The sequence below is a fragment of the Trichosurus vulpecula genome, chromosome 1 (genome assembly GCF_011100635.1).
Source record: "Trichosurus vulpecula isolate mTriVul1 chromosome 1, mTriVul1.pri, whole genome shotgun sequence".
NCBI classification, from domain to species: domain Eukaryota; kingdom Metazoa; phylum Chordata; class Mammalia; order Diprotodontia; family Phalangeridae; genus Trichosurus; species Trichosurus vulpecula.
The window spans coordinates 253435741-253453017 of NC_050573.1; positions in this window are offsets into that span (position 1 = coordinate 253435741).

The following is a 17277-nucleotide window of genomic DNA, read 5'->3' on the forward strand; positions in this document are numbered from 1 at the left end:
ACTGGATTGGACAAGATCTCTTTATATTCCAATTCTAAAGAAGGGCAATGCCAAGGAATGTTCAAAGTACTGAGCAATTGCACTCATCACACATGCTGGTAAAGTTATGCTTAAGATTACCAGTAAAGATATGCTTAAGCTAGGCTTCAGCAATATGTGAACTGAGAATTACCAGAAGAGCAGACTGAGAAACTAGAGACCAAATTGCCAACATTTGCTGGATTATGGAGAAAGCAAGGGAGTTTCAGGAAGAAAAAAAACCTACTTCTGCTTCATTGACTACACTAAAACCTTTGACTGTGTGGATCACAACAAACTGTGGTGAATCATCAAAGAGAAGGGAGTACCAGATCATCTTACCATGTGAAATGCCAGGCTGGATAAATAAAAAGCTGGAATTAAGGTTTCTGGGAGGAATATCAACAATCTCAGATATGCAGATAATACCACTCTAATGTTAGAAAGTAAAGAGGAATTCAGAAGCCTCTTGATGAGGTTGAAATGAATTGTAAAAGCTGACTTGAAGTTTAATATAAAAAAAATAAGATCTTGACAGCTGGTCCCATCACTTCTTGGTAAATAGATTTATATGAAGAATGCATGGTTGGTTCAATATTAGGAAAGCTACAAAGTTAATAGCCTGCATTTGTAGCTTTCCTGATAATGAACTAACCATGCATTCATCATATAAATCTGACCTTATCATAGTGTATAATTTTTTGGTATGTTGATGAAGCCTGGTTAGTAACATTTTATTTAACTTTTTTGTGTTTATATCCGTTAGGATTATTGGTCTATAGTTTTTTTTTAATTTTATATCTCCATGGTTTAAACAACATGATTAAATTTGTATCAAATAAAGAATTTGTTAGGAATTCATTTCTTTTCCTATTTTTTCAGTTTATTTAATATTGAAATTATGTTGTTCAGTTGTTCAGTCATGTCTGACTCTTCATAACGACATGGACCATAGCATGCAGACCCTTCTTTCACCATCTCTTGAAATCTCCAAAAAGCTATAGCACATGCAGTGGCCACACCTTGGTAAAAACCATCTTGGCAGATGGGCTAAACCAACCATCTTGGCAGATAGGCCAGATAGGCTAACCAACAGACATCAAAACTGTCTGTGAATTAAGTGGATATCTGCCCCAAGCATGTGAAGACTTCTCCCAGTGTAATGGTAGATGAGAACAGTTTGTTCCAATTGCCACAAAGGCAGCTGAAGCAGTTACCTGTGGATCACTTAGAGCTTGGTTAGAAATCTAAGACACGTGTCATCCACTGAATCCCCAGCTGTCATGAGTTGTCTTTACTTTTGTTTTGCCACTGGACTTCAGTGTATCTGGAAGAGAGTGAGGCTGGTGACTTTGTGCAACTCTGCCACACTTAAATCCAATTCATGAACACATCAGGACATCACTCCATGATGTCATTGGTCCTCTTTGAAAACAAAGGAAGAACAATATCTACAACTAAGAGGTAGCATTATTTAATGAAAATAAAATAGAGGTCTTTCAAATAAGATCATGGGCGAATAAGGATGTATATTATTGCCACTATTATTTTATTTTTTCTGTAGACAGTATTTTGTCTTCTCAGTTATTTTTATTTAATCCAAAGCAACTCTATCCCAATCTACTCTCTCCCCCTCAGCCTCAAGCTTTACTCCTTTATGTTTGTCATCCCTTTTCCTAGTTTTGGAGTTTTGTTTAATTTATTTGTTCTTTTTTGTTCTTTTAGCTAGTTATCTTATTCTTCTCCTCCTTTTCCTTTCAGTTAAATAATTTTCAACTCTTAAATTTGTTTTGTTTCTTAAGTTTTTTTTTCCATTTTTCCTATGCCTATTTGGGGGAAAAAAAGGATATCTTTGCCTCGTGCTCTTCTAGGCTTTTATTCTTTGATCCGTGGAATCTATACACATTTATTCCATTCTTTAGTCTTTGTATCCTTCACAGAATAAAAGCTTCTAGGATATTTATTTTGAATTCTCTCCTCTAAACAGTCTCTATTTTATTGCTTTATATACCTTGCCTCATTCCTCCCCCCATTTTTTCTGTTGGGCCTCACTCTTAGAAGGATCAATTCCTAGAGCAGATAGAAATAACAGAAGTATTACCCCATTGTAGAAATTTCCCCACATACCAAGCTGTGTAGTTTCTTATAACCTCTGCCTTCTCCATGATCATTTTTGTCTCCACTGGCCATGAAATCTCTGCTTTGGGTCCATGACATTCCACCCTTTTGGATGTCAGTTCGCGCCGCACCCCCCACCCCCAGAAGCTATAATTCCTCTTTTCTTAAGTCAAAATGCTGTCCATTGAGACACAAGTCTCTCAAATCCCTAAGAGTTATGCCTATTGTAAGGTCCCCATTTCCCATTACAGAACATCTGTTTGCCCCTAATAGGAGTACTGTTCAGTGATTTTCCTCCCGCCTTTGAATTGAGATTTTCTTTTTGTTTCATCTGTTTCAGTCCCTCCTTTTGCCTCTTTATCCATCCTCCTATAGCTCTCTTCTTGAGAGACTGTGGGAGTTATTTTCCCTTTGATGTTTACTGTTGATATAAATAGTACACATCACATATTTCCCAAACATTCCCACATTCCTATCTTCTTCCTTCCCTCTCCCTTTTTATGTGCCTTCCCATTCTGTAATTTAGTGCCACAAAAAACAATGATTCATTTGCAAGCAGGGAATTCTGTAATCAGGCATGTTCTTCTATCATCACTTCTATTTGCATTCTATTTTTATCCTTGGTATTTTTAGAAAGAAATCTCTTGGTCTCTTTTGTAATATCATTGTTTTCATTGATGTTTTTAGCTATGCAGGTGTCTTTCTTTTTCTATTTTTTTGGCCCCTCTTTATTTTTTCTGTAGTAATTTATTTTATTAATTGTACCTTCCTTAGTTGCTGTATTTGTTCATATATCTAACATTTTATCAAGTGGTAGAAATGCTAATTATATCAGTAACACAAGGAAAAGGTGAAGGAATAAGCAGACAAGATTATTGCTTTTTTGCAGATAATGTGATGGTTTACTTGGAGAACCTTAGAGGATGAACTAGATAAACTAAAAATTTAATTTAAACAACTTGCAGGATATAGAATAAATTCAAACTTGAAAGATATATAGTAATTCCACTGGGCAACATTTCCTTACTGGAATTTCATAGGTTCTTTTGCAAGACTTGAATCAGTAGATGATAATTATAAAGCCAATCAGTAAGTGAAAGATGTTTCCCCCCAATGAATAGGCCTCAGGTGGGGCCAACAAAGGGAGGCCCACACCCTTTCACTAACTAGGCATGAGGCCCCAGGCTTACACCCTTTTGCTGCCCTAAGGGGAGTTGCTAAGACCAGAGCCAATGGTATGTGTGCTGGGTTCTAGTCAATCAGATGGTGGCTAGGACTGTACAAAAAGAAGAGCCCAGAACTGGGAGCGGCAGAACTGGAAACAGCAGAGAGCAGCAGGATTCAGAAGCAGACATCAAGGAGACATTGAGGCAGCAGGGAGAGCCAGCTTTGAAAGAGAGACTGCAGAGCAGAGAGTGCTGAACAAGAGAGTTGTGGAGATCAAGGAACTTGGAGTCAGCAGAGCTGCAGGAGAGAGTGCTGAGCTGAGAGCTAGGATTTGTGAGTGATCATTTATAGGTGGGGGGGGGGGGAAGGCTACAGTATGGCTTGGTTCCTTGCTATATATAATATTTTGTTATAATTTCCTTGTTACTGCAGTGAGGTGGGCTTACCGGTTTGGGAATATTATTGCTACTATATCAAATCGGAGACATTGGTCCTTGGATTTGATCCCCTGGAGTCAAAATAAATGTTATACTTTCTCTGCCTTCTACCTAGAGAATTCCTTCTACTCTGTGATTCTGAACCACTCAGGTATGTCCATGGCCCTCTCCCAGGTTATGAATTTTGCCATACTGCTATAATAACTTAGAAAGAAAACAGGAAGCCACCTGAAAAAGACATGGAAATAAAGACAAGGCAAGCCACATGGAAAGGATACCCCATTAAGTTCTTGAGCTTCCATAAGCTGACAGATTAACTGAAATACACTGATGTGGAACAAGACCTGAGAAGATACCAGCATGGCAGCCCATGTTTGGTGCTTTCAGGTTTATCAGATAGTCAAGCATGGGAACAGAGGAGATAAACTCCACTAACAAAGGAAATGGAATCCCAGAGCCAGAGGCAAGGCAAATCCATCCCTGAGGACCTCAGCAAATCTTTGGAAAGTCCAGTGAAAGCAGGTTGAGAAAAAATAGGGGGGAAGGACTGGTGGGAGAGAGAACATCTAACAGTTAACTCACTCCATTTGCATGTATATTATGGGATAGTTTCCCACACCTTCTTAAGTTTACCCTGAGAGGTTTCTTCTCCATCTGTCACCTCAGGAGATACAGGAATTTGCTCCTATTTGTGTTCGGAGGCAGATAATGCATCAACTACTTAATTTCTCCTTCTTTAAAAAAACTAATTTTATGCCATCGTCATCATCATCATCATCATTATTATTATTATCATGAGATGTGTATCTGGTAATAAAGGGTCATCTGCTAATAGAATGTTGCACTTATGGAGCCTTGGACTGTGATTTGCAAAATTGATCACCTAAAATAGTTCATTCTAAACCTAGGAAATATAGCAAAGAACTACAAAACCAGAGTATGAAGAGAATTAGTGTTATAATAAGTATAATAACTCAAGTTCATATAGAAACTGACAGATCACATTACAAAAAATGCTGCAAGGTATTATCATCCTCATCTTGAAAATGAGAAACTAAGGCTCAGAAAGGCTGAGACTTACATGAGGTCATACAACAGTAAGTGCCAGAACTATAATTTAATGAAAGGTCTTCTGACTTCCCAAGTATATACCATCTATCTTATCCTGTAGCCATTTTCCCAGTGCTTCCTAGAGGGAGTTTATCTTCTTCATGGGGACCTCCATCTTGATTGCATTCCCTCAAGTATGGAAGTATGTGTTCATTCACTCACTAATTCATTCATTCATTCAATAAGCACCTAACTTTGATAAGGGTGATTAGCATTTTAGAGAACAATTGAATAAAAGCCCTGTTGGCTTCTACTTACCACTCTGGACCCTCTACAGCTTTACTTGCTGACACATAGGTCAGACAATAACTCAGGCCTTTAGTCAATGTCACTTTTAAAATTTGGTTTACGTATTCCCACCCTTCCCGGCAGCTCCTCTTAATAGACCAATACTTGGATAAGCAGCCTCTGGTAAAACCATCTGATGATTAGCTGCTGGCACGTTCAACATTGGTATTATCCCAACCATGTGTACTACTACCACCTAGAGACCAAAACATGTACTGTAACATGGTTAGATGGCATAAGGGCCCCAGGACCAATCGAAGGTCTATAATAAGATGATATTAATATTTAACAATAAAATGTATATACTTATCAATCAATGGCTCAAGATTTATTGCCCTTGTCCTTTTCTCAATACCAGCATATCTTATTAAAATCCTATCTTGTACAAGAAGCCTTTCCCAGAATCTCTTAATTCTAGTGCCCTCCCTCTCTTACTTATTTCCTATATATATGTATATAGCTTGTTTGTACATATTTGTTTGCATATTGTCACTTCCATTAGATTGAAAGCTCCTTGATGGGAGGGATTATCTTTTTTTCTTTTTTTTTCCTATCCCCAGTCCTTAACACAGTGCCTGGCACATTATAGATACTCAAAAAATGATTGAATTTGAGTTTCCAGGAGTATGGTTTTACATTGATGAATCTTCTAATATACCTAATTATCTCCCAGTGAGCATGTAAAGGACTACAGGATTTAGGGTTGGAAAGAATCTTAGGAAATATCTAGTTCATATTCTCAGCAATACAGTGATCCAAGAGAATCCCAAAAGACTCCTGATGAAGCATGCTATCTGCCTCTACTGATATTGTCTGAATAAAGACAGAAGCATGCTGCTTTTCCCTCCCTTCCTCCCTCCCTCCCTTCCTTTCTTCCTTCCTTCTTTCCTTCTTTCCTTCCCACCCTCCTCCCTCCTTTCTTGCCTTCGAGTGTTCTTGTACAAAGCGACTAACATGGAAATATTTTACATGACTGCACATGTATAACCTATATCAGACTGTTTACCATGTCAGGGATGGTGTAGGGTAGGGAAGAATAAAATGTAGAATTCAAAACTTTAAAAAATATTAAAATTGTTTTAACATGTAATTGGGAGGAGATCAAATACTATAATTGTTTTTAAAAAGAGAATATCTAGTTCAGCCCTTTTATTTTATAGAAGGTAACACTGAAGCCCAAATAGATTCACTGATTTGCTGAAGTCACTCTGGTATTATACAGAAAAGCTGAGATTTCAACCTGGTTCTTCTGACTCCAAATCCAGTGCTTTTCCTGTTACATTTTGTTTTTTCAACTTATCCAGAAAATTCTCTTTGTACACTAGCATATGAGAATATTTAATGTTGGGGAGACTATAAAGACATTTTTGGTCAAGTTATGAATTGGCACAACCATTCAGAAAAAGTTTGGAGTTATTCTAAGAAAGTGACTAAAATTCCTATACCTTTTGAGTCTCTGGTTCCATTGGTAGGCTGATTCAGGATGGCCCTGAGTAGATTAGATCTAAAATTGAAAGAAAATGCGGTAGCTGTAATGTATCTAATAGCTATCAAAAATAAGTTCACTTAGCCATGGCAGAGAAAGGATTCTCAGAATAGAGAAGGGAAGTTCGTCTGAGATAAAATACTGACTCAGTTGAACACAGCTTCTGGTCATATTCTGGTTGTTAATCTATGGTCTGAAGCCTTAGCTATCCAGAATGTTTTGTACCCAGGTAACCAGGAAGCTAGGTTCGATGGGCCCAAGCTTTAGCCTCCTGAGTCAATCATATCTCAAGTACTATTTCAATACCTATTAAGAGAAGACTAGCCTGATTTTATGGGTGGGTTCAGGGTGAAGTGGATTTAGGGTATTGCTTCTAACACATAGGTGTATTACCCAAGAAGGTTAAAAATAAAGATTCCCCACATACAAATAAATATAACAACACTTTTTGTAACAGCAGAGAACTAGAAACAAAGTAGATGCCTATCAATTGGGCAATGGCTAAAAAAAATGTAGTACATAGATATGATAGAAAATTACTATGCTGTTAAGAAACAATAAATAAAAGAGTACATAAAGGCACAGGAAAATGAATGAGATGACGCAAAGCAATTTAAGCTAGCCAGGAAAGCAATACAATCACTACAACAATGTAAGCAAAAATAAAAAATTCTAAATTGAAATTCATAAAATTATGATGACCAAGCTAGGGCCCCCCAAAAGAGATATGCAACTCCTTCCATTATTTGTACTATGGCTACTGAGCAGTGCATATATACCATTGCAATCAGTTAATGTATTGCTAGCTTCGATTAACAAGTTTTTTCCTCTATTTAGGGCTGATTTTCTAATCTGGGGAAAGAAGTGGATATATTGGAGAAAGAACATGATATAAAAGCAAATGATAGCAATAAAAATGTAAGAAAGCAAAAGAAAAGAGAAGAGAAATGAAAAAAAAATGTATTCAGGTTTGAATCCTAGCTCTGGCCCTTGCTAGCTACGGGCAAGTGACTTCCCTTGCTTGAGCCTTCATTTCCTTATCCATAAAATGAGGATGACTTTTGCTAGTTATCTCTAATGTCCCTTTCAGTTCTAAATCCTAGTATCCTATGTCTAGGTAAAATTATTTTTATTTTGGCAATACTTTTCATCAATAATTAAAATTCAATAGCTATTCTAATAACTAATTAGTCTTCCCAACCAGGTAAACTCAATTCCTTCTATATTCAACAAGCATTTATTAGTAAGTGCTTTTGTATATGCAAAGAACAATGCTGGGTATTTGGGATATAAAGAAAAATGGAAACAATCTCTGCCCTCAATTAGCTTGCATTCTATATGAGGAACATATGTTTATTAGACACTTTGAACTCCCCCAACTCACACTCCTACTCTGGCTTCTCTGGGGAATTACTACCCCAGATCAAATGTTCTTCACTTTGGGTCTGCACTCTTAAAACCATAACTCACAAGCCGCCACCATCTGTTTTTACACATAGGAGTAAGCCAGTGACAGAGTTCACTGAAAGGAAAGGAGTCAACTGAAGTGTCATAGAAAGAATATTAATAATTAATATCTTCTCCATAAATCTGTAGTATACTCTCCTACAAATATACATAGCATCAGTAGAAATAATGGACACAAATAATTAGGGGTCACACACATAGCTGACCAGGTCTACTCACACACTTCAGAGTTGCAGGGCTCATCTATGTCTTCTTCTGATGTTCTCATCCCACTTCTCATGGGGTATGGCATCTCCGCTATGTGATTTGCTTCCCTGGGCCCTTTGAGTTTGGATGTCCTCTCCAGCTTCAGCCTCATTAACATATTAGACCACAATATTGCTACACATTTTCCTTAGAATCTGTACTCTAATCTCCCTATTTCTGTTTCCCTAAAAATCTTAATTTTGAGGCCTGCCATCTCCTATACATCAGGATCCTGGCCTCCACTTCCAGAATCTCTCTTCTCTTACCTACTGCTCAACTTAATTCTGTAGCTAGACTTCTATTCTACTGGACAAAGCCATGTATTTCTGCTGCAAAATGCCAATGGCAGTGGGGGAAAGAAAAGAGAGAAATTCTTTGCCTTTTTTGCTATCTCCCAACAGATGAAAGGTAAAGAGTGAACTTTTCTCTCAGGCTTGCCTCACATTTTAAATGATACCAGGGACATGACAGATCCTCACCCAGTCACTTTCATCCCCTGGCTGAAGCTTTGATATATTATCAGATTGTTTATGCTCAGTTGTTAGGTTTTTAACGTAACACTTTATACTGCATTATTAAGTTATTTAGGAAAACTCCCAAATACTTTCTTTAAATCTTTCCCTCAGTTAAATATTTGCTCTCAATTGGGGTGTTTTTGGCCCATTTGTCCATATACCCAATTATGAATAGCTCTTTGGTGAATAGAAGAGGGTTAAGAATTATCATTTTGATTGTCACCCCAAAAATCTCATTCTTAAAAGTCTCAGCAAATTCTATGTCAGCAGGAAATTCCTAAGTGCTTATTCTGTTCTAGGTACTATGCTGAATATTGAGGATACAAAAGCGAGCAAAAAAGAGATTCCCTGACCTCAAGTAGTTTACATTCTAATGAGGGAAGGCAACACACAAAAACAGAGCTAAAAACTGTAAGGGAGAAGGACTGGGGAAGTACTCTCACAGAGAATGGAGGATGACTGGTCTGGGTCCTTCCTTAAAATAGAGATTCTAGGGAAGAACTCATCAATGGGATAAAAGGCTGCAGGAGCAGAGGGAGAACAATCCATTAATAAACAGATTTTGGTTTTGCTCAAGAACTAATGTAGCTGGTGGGACTGGAGAAGGTACTTATCCCAAAATTCATGGTTATAGATATTCAGCATAAACACCATGTTTGAAAATTCTCACATACCAGCTACTTCGATCCAAGTAAAGGCCAGCCCCAGTTAAAAGACAATGTAGAAAATAAAAACGAGGGGAAGAAAAGAACCAAGCTTCCCATCCCAGGAGTTCTCATCTAATATGAACTCACAGAACATGTATTGGTTCTTCCGACAAGGATTAGGGACCTGATATCAATTGAGAAATTCTATTTTCCTAAGTGAAAATTGCTCTGGGGTTTCTTACAGTGCATAGACAACCCATATATTTCTCCAAGAGATGCCCTATGTCCCAACAAAAAATTTCCAGTCCCTAAAAATCATAGGGCCTTCCAAATAGAAATCAGAACTCATACTTTGCTAGAACAAGCAAACCGATTTTTTGAAAAGTCATGCAAACTCGGAAAATCCCCAAAGGTATGCAGGGTTCACAAAAGAGGACTTAAGCATGTGGGAATACCTCAGCTTCCTAGATCATCAGGTAAATAGTATTCTATGTACCTGCAGGTATTGTGATGTAAGCCATTTAGGCTTACGTCACAATAGGCAAGCTATCCAGAACTACTCAAAACTAAATTTAAAAAAAAACTTGGTATATATTGGTATATATTGATAGGTACCAGCAACACCTGTGATACTCATATCAGGTTCCATGCTTATAATGAAAATAGTAACACAAGAGACATTAGTTTTCTATCACGCATAAGTTATCTAGCCTGATTTGTAAAGGAAACGGTAGGAAAGTGACTATCCAACTACAGCATGAAAAGCAACAATAGGAAAATACAAGGTTTTGTTTTGTTTTTTCCTGGGAGATCCCTACAACATCAGTCTACTCAAAAGGAGACTTGTGGAAAAGAATCCCTCCAGATTCTCTCTAAAATGCATAATGTCCCCAAATAAATCCCAGATAAATCCCCGTAGTGTATATGTATTTTTCTTGCTGACTGCTTTCTAATTCTGCTGGATGTTACCATGTATTTCTATTACCAGATGCTATTGCAAATGTGGGAAGGGAAAAAAGACAAATCTATCTCTCCCATGCTAAATTTTTCAAGAAGAGAAATGGAGGAAAGGTGAAGAATGAACTCTTTACTTAGAACCCTCTCTACTGCTTTTAAAGGACACCAGGTATGTGACTAATGCTTAGTCACGTTCATCTAATGGCCAAAGCCTTTTAAAGTTATCAGGTGACTTATGTTATCTTGCCAGATTATTTAAGTAATTCCCTTACACTCTACTATTGAGTTGTTTAGGAAAACTTCCAAATGCCTCACTTACAAAATAAATACCAAAAATATGAAGTAAAGAGAAATAAAATTTTGAAGTGGGGTGACTTACTCCCTCTGACCGTTTAGGAAATGGGTCTCCTGCTATAGTTTGGAACACTTGCATGGTGGACCAAGGATGCCAAACTGCCTCCAAAGTCAAGAGTATGTTGGTTGGGCAAATACTCCAGTCTATCAGTGACAAGCAGCATGAAGATTACCCAACAGGGAGAGGGAGAGGGAGAGAGAGAGGGTGCCTACCGAAGGAGGGATCAGGGAAAGTCTCCCTAATACTGACAAAATGAACCTGGTAGATAAAGAAGAAAATTTACTTTGAATATATTAGGTTTTCAATTCTTTTTTAATAGCAATTTCCTCCCCCATTATTTATCCAAGCTCCCAAATTTTCTAGAAAGTAGCAATCCTATGCTATCTACTATCTTTCTGGTTTTTAGCAGTACCTCTTCTAGGAGAAAAAAAAAGGTACTTTGCAATTGGATCTGTTTAACATTTCTCCTGGATAATGAGGTGAAGAGGAAAAAAGATCTAGAAAAAAAATACTTACTACATTTAGCTATTTCTTCCAAACAGTACAGAATTGTGAGGATGAGCACAGGATGATTTCAAGTAAGCTCTGCTATGAAGAACTAAAAATGAGTATGATGGACATGAACAGGTTTTAATGCATTATCAGGATTTATAAAGGAAAAGCAGAATAAAAGATGTCAGCAATGAAATGCATGAGGGGAAAAGAAAATAGGCTACCTCTACAGCAAGGGTGAAAGACTCTGGTGGGTAGCCCATGTGTTCCATTCATATCTTGGTGAAATCAAGAGAGAAAGGATTCTCCATCACATTAGATGGTAAATATATGGGAGGACATGGATAAAAGCCCTAGAGGGTGGACAGGATGGTGCTGTTTGTAATCTTCAGTATTGGAAGGAATATCCATGCCAACAAGGTAACTGATCCATTTTACCATTCTATTTTAATATTATACGAATACTTGAGATATTTAGATTTTCCAGAAAAGGCATAATTCATTCCAAAGTGTGCATGAGGAAATAAAATGCATCTGGCCTTTCCCAGTGTATGACAACCCTGGATGATGCAAGAATTTCTAAACTCACATCGGTTGAATTTAAAGATATTTTACTGAGGATCTAAACTTAGATGTTAGGATAGAATACATTTTCATCAAAGTTAAAAGTATAAAGCATTTGTTAATTCTCTAAAGAGTCCTTTGGATCAAGTAAATGTCATCCGTCCATATATTAAAAGTACACCTAAACAAATAAAAAGAGGTGGTGTTTGTTTATACAGCATTTCAGGGCCTCTGAAATGGCATTTGAAATGGCATAGTGTCAAATATCAGCCACTTGACATACAATCAGTTGAGTAATCTTCATGCTGCTTGTCACTGAGAGACTGGAGTATTTGCCCAACTAACACACTCTTGGTCTTGGAGGCAGTTTGGCATCCTTAGTCCACCATGCTGGTGTTCCAAACTATAGCAAGACACCATTTCCTAAATGGTCAGAGGTAGTAAGTCAACTTTGAACCAAAACCAACTCTAAATATCTGGAGGTAAATCATTTAATTCCCTAGCCTTCCTAAATTCTCTTTGAAGTGCTTTTATTTATACTATTCCTCCTCATCCATCCTCTGCGCGCACACGCACGCGCGCGCGCACACACACACACACATACCCCAAGCTATTCTGTCTCTACCTTGTCTCCCTTGATGATCTTATTAACTCCTATTGGTTCAATTACAATCTTTCTGAATATGATATCTAGAAAATCTATTGATCCAACCCTATGGATTCTCCTTAACTTCAGTGCTGTTATCAGTTCTCAACCATTTCCACCCAACTGTCATATTTGTATCTCATACTCAATATATGCAAAATACAACTCATCTTTTTTCCTTGTTTGCCCTCCAAACTTCCCTATTTCTGCCAAAGATTATACCATCTTCCTAGATACCCAGATTCCATGAATGTGAAGTCATCTTTGACTTCTCCCCCATTGGAATGTGTACTCTATGAAGGCAGAGACTATTTTCCTCTCCTTTTTTCACCTTTCTTTCTATCCTCAGTGCTTAACATGGTGCCTAGCACATAGTAAGCACTTAATAAATGCTTGTTGACCGATTGACTCTTCCTTCTCCCTAACCCTTCCTTCATTTCTGATCAGTTGACACATTTATCAATTCAACTTCTAAGTCTTTGGTCTCTGGAAATATGCTGGAGCCAGTTCACACTGGCTCAGAACACATTATTGAATTTTCAGTACAAGCTTCTGTCACTCTGAAATAAGTAAATGGATACAAATCATGTTTTAATGTATTGTTTTGTTGATTGTGTAAGCTTAAGAAAGTGATAGAGAAAATGTGAATAATTCAGATTAAACTTAAAAGTGTGTCAGGAGTTTATTTTGTTTGTTTTTGGAGAGTTGGTTGTTAAACATTTATCATCATGTCCCTGTTTATATCCATCCTTTCTCTTCATTCACAAGGTCAACATCTTAATTTGGGTCCTTTTCACCTCTTCCTTCTAATTAGATCTTTCTAATTGGGCTAATTTTCCAATCCATCTTCCATTTTAACACACAGTTCTAACCAAGTTGTTGGGGTTGTGTGGTTTGTTCTTCATTCTCAAAGAGGTCCATGACATCAGGGAATTGATGACATGACTTGCGGTTGGCTTTGATTTGACTGAGGGAGGGCTGTGCAAGGCTATCAGTCTTACTTTCTCCTACAGAGCCATTTGGGTCCAGTGGCCAGATATTGATCAGGATGACTGGAGATGGCCCAGGATGCAGAGGGAGACCTTGGCCCTTTTAAGCTAAGGTCTTTTCAAGTGCTTGCTTTGGGTGAAGCAATGCCCATTCAGTGAATAGGTCTCTTTAAGAAGTGAATCAAGGGATGGCCCCCTTAATGAAAAAAAAAATCAAACTGGGAGGGGAAGACTCTCAGGGTTGCTGGCCAAAAAAGAAACATTTACTATTTACATTCACTCTGAGCCAGGAGGGCCCAAAAAATAATCATTAAGTGGTGCTTCCAGAGGGACCTATTGTTATCCAGTCCCTGAGATCCAGAGTGTATTGGATTTAAGTCACCAAGTCACTCTCCTGCTAAAAAGCCTTTAGTATCTCCTTACTGACTCTGGAACAAGTATGAACTCCTCAGTCTGTCATTTAAGACCCCTTACTCTCTAAGTCCAATACACCTTATCTCAAATGACTCATTTTCACAAACTCTACATTCTAACCAAACAGCTCTTCCCTAAACTTAAGGGCTTTTGTTCTATCTGTATTCACAAAGGCCTCTCACTCACTATTTCTTCTCGGAATCCTTATTCTTCTTCAGGTATTGTAAGACACCTTTCTTTGTATCCCTAGCACTTAGAACAATGCCTGACACATAGAACTTGCTTAATAAATGCTTGTTGACTTGAGATAACTTGACTGAAAGTAACCTTGCTTTAATTCTACATGATCGATGGATTATTCAGCACCAATCAGTTGATGTCTTGCTCTCTTGGGAAGAAGAAGAGTGGGTTATATTTTAGTTTAGCCCTGCAAGGTTCTAATCTTCTGAGTCACTAGTCTGAACCAAAGTAGTGGATTGTTTGACGATTAGACAAATAGGACTTTTAGGATATTTACCTTCTTTCTCTAGGCCAGAACCAATCCCATGATTTTTTGCACATTCCTCTCTCCTCACACTGCCAAAACAAAGACTAAAAATACTCCCAAAGGGTAGGAAAATTTTACCTTAAGAGTCAAAAATATGTAGGTTGTGGGTCAAGAGTTTTGTGTTGTTAGTCTAAGGATAAATAGTATTGGAAAAATGCTGTCATCTCCCATAAGATCCCATAAGCATTCTTCCACTTGGTAGTGATTTCTTTATGTCTTCTGATTTCATTTATGATAATTATTTCCCTCTCTATCCAAGGTCCAGTACTTGCTACCAGTGTGAGTCAGCGGGGGAGGAGTGTGACACTAATGGATAAAATGTTGGACTCGGGAGTCAGCAAAACCTGAGTCTGAATCTTACCTCAGACACTACCTTGTGTGACCCTGACCTTTATCAGCTTGTTTATTAAACTGTAAAATGAGAATAGCAACTATCTCACAGTGTTGTCTGAGAATCAAATAAGATAACACATGTAAAATCTGCGAACTTTAAAGCACTACATAAATACTAGCTGTTACTTTAGTTTCCTTTTTTGTAAGTTTAGAGGGTTGGATACAACGACCTTTCTAGCTCTAAATTCATGAGCCTATGATCCTATAATGTGACTATGATTCATTCATTAACTATCATTAACATACATTCGTTCTAGGGGTATGTCAACTTGTTGGTCTTTGAACAAAGAGGATACATTAAGGGTACCAAATTAATCCTGATGGCCCACTGGGCAGCTAGGTGGTACAGCGGATAGAACACTGGGCAGGAAGATACATCTTCCTGAGTTCAAATCTGGCCTCAAATACTTACTAGGTGTGTGAGCCTGGGCAAGTCATTTAACCATGTTTGCATTAGTTTCCTCATCTGTAAAATGAGATGGAGAAAGAAATGGCAAACCACTTCAGTATCTTTGCCACGAAAACCCCAAACAGATTCACAAAGTCAGACATTACTGAAAAACACCTGGACGACTAATGGCCCTTTAGTTCCGTGAATTAACTACTCTCCCACCATTCTAAGTGCAGGTAAATAGAATTCAATAAACATTTATTACTTAATTTTTAAAAATTGTATTTGTATATATTAAAACTTTACATAGCCAAGTGAATCAAGTGAGTTTAGAATCGGCTAAGTGGCACAGTGGATAGAGCAATGCACCTGGAATCAGAGACCTGTGTTCAAATCGATTCTCAGGAACTGTGTGATCCTGGACAAGTCATTCAACCTCTGTCTGCTTCAGTTTCCTCTTCAAGAAACTAGGGTTAATAACAGCACCTATTTCCCAAAGATGTTGTAAACATGAAATAATGTTTGTAAAGCATTTTGCAAAGCTTTAAGTACTATGTGAATCCTGGTTATTGTTAGTTATCATATCATCATCATTTATATAGTGATTTGGCTAGCAAATATTCATTTTGTTATGGATGATGACAAACATTCCTTTTCATGAATATCAGCCAATATATTCTCCTGGGTTTTTAGTCTTCTACTGGTAAGAAATATTAAAGAAACATCAGCCTAAAGGATAATACTTGCCTTCCTGCTTCTTAAGTACATACATCTAACTAATCTAATAGTAACGCCAAATGTTATAAACAAGGGAGGCCAGGACACAGTTCTGTTTTACATTGTTTAGGATTAGAATTTAATCTGTAGCAAGACTGTTTCTGTCTGCTCCTATCGTAGCGGAAATATTCTGATAGAGAATTTGGCGAAGTATTCGATTAATGCCAAGATTATATAATGTCATAGGATTTAAAGCTGGAGGGTCTTAGATAATCATCTAGTCCAACTCTGTATATAGGGTTGATTGGAGATCATCTCAGAGGGAAGGCATTGGGTTAAAATTCAGGTAGTTAACCTTTTATTACAGAAATAAACAGTAGGAACCACTTTTAAATTACTGATATGATTAGCAGATATACAACTATATAATTCGACAATAATTAATAAAGACTAATTGTGATTTTATGCATCTACTGAAAAATCAACATTTTCAAAATTGAACACCCCCTTTCCCTAAAATGTCTTTCATACTTGACTTTTCCACTCACCGCACCACCTCTCGCCTTACTGGCAATGACTTACAAGGTCTTCTTAATTCCACCTCAACATCTCTCGCTTTTGCTGTCTGTACATTCATACCAGGCACTTTAATTCAGACCTTCATCATGTCTTGCCCAATATAAAAATCCTCCTAATTAGAATCTTGCTTTACAGTCTATACTATTTTCAACCTATCCTTCACACAGTTGCTAAAATAACCTATTCCATTTCCATCCAGAAAGCTGATTACATGACACCTCTGTTAAAAACCTGCAGTGACTACCCATTGCCTCTACATTAGAATACAATCTCCTTTGCTTTCTATTTAAAACCACCCACACTGGCTGCAATCTGTCTTTCCAGCACTGTATCACATTTCTTCTCCATACCCACCATGCTCACACCAAACTTGGTCTACTATCCCCGTCTTTCATGCATTTGCGTAGGTTGTCTCCATCCCTAGAATTACTCCACGTACATTTCCATCTGTTTAAATTCTTCAAGGTTCAGCTCAGGTGAACGTTTACCACTATTCCTTCTTTGATAAACCTAACTGAAAGTGCTCTTTCCAGGCTCAAATGTTCCTAGAAGGTTTTATTTTCATCTCTCTTCTGTTGCTGTCGCACTCTACCTTAATATTCTAGGAATTCGGATACATGTAATTACTCTTGTGGTGAACCGTCATTTTTCATCTTGAATTTTAACTCTGTATATCCACATATTGGTTTTTATCTCCCCCTTAAAAAAAATAAAGTTGGCTCTACTGAAAGCAT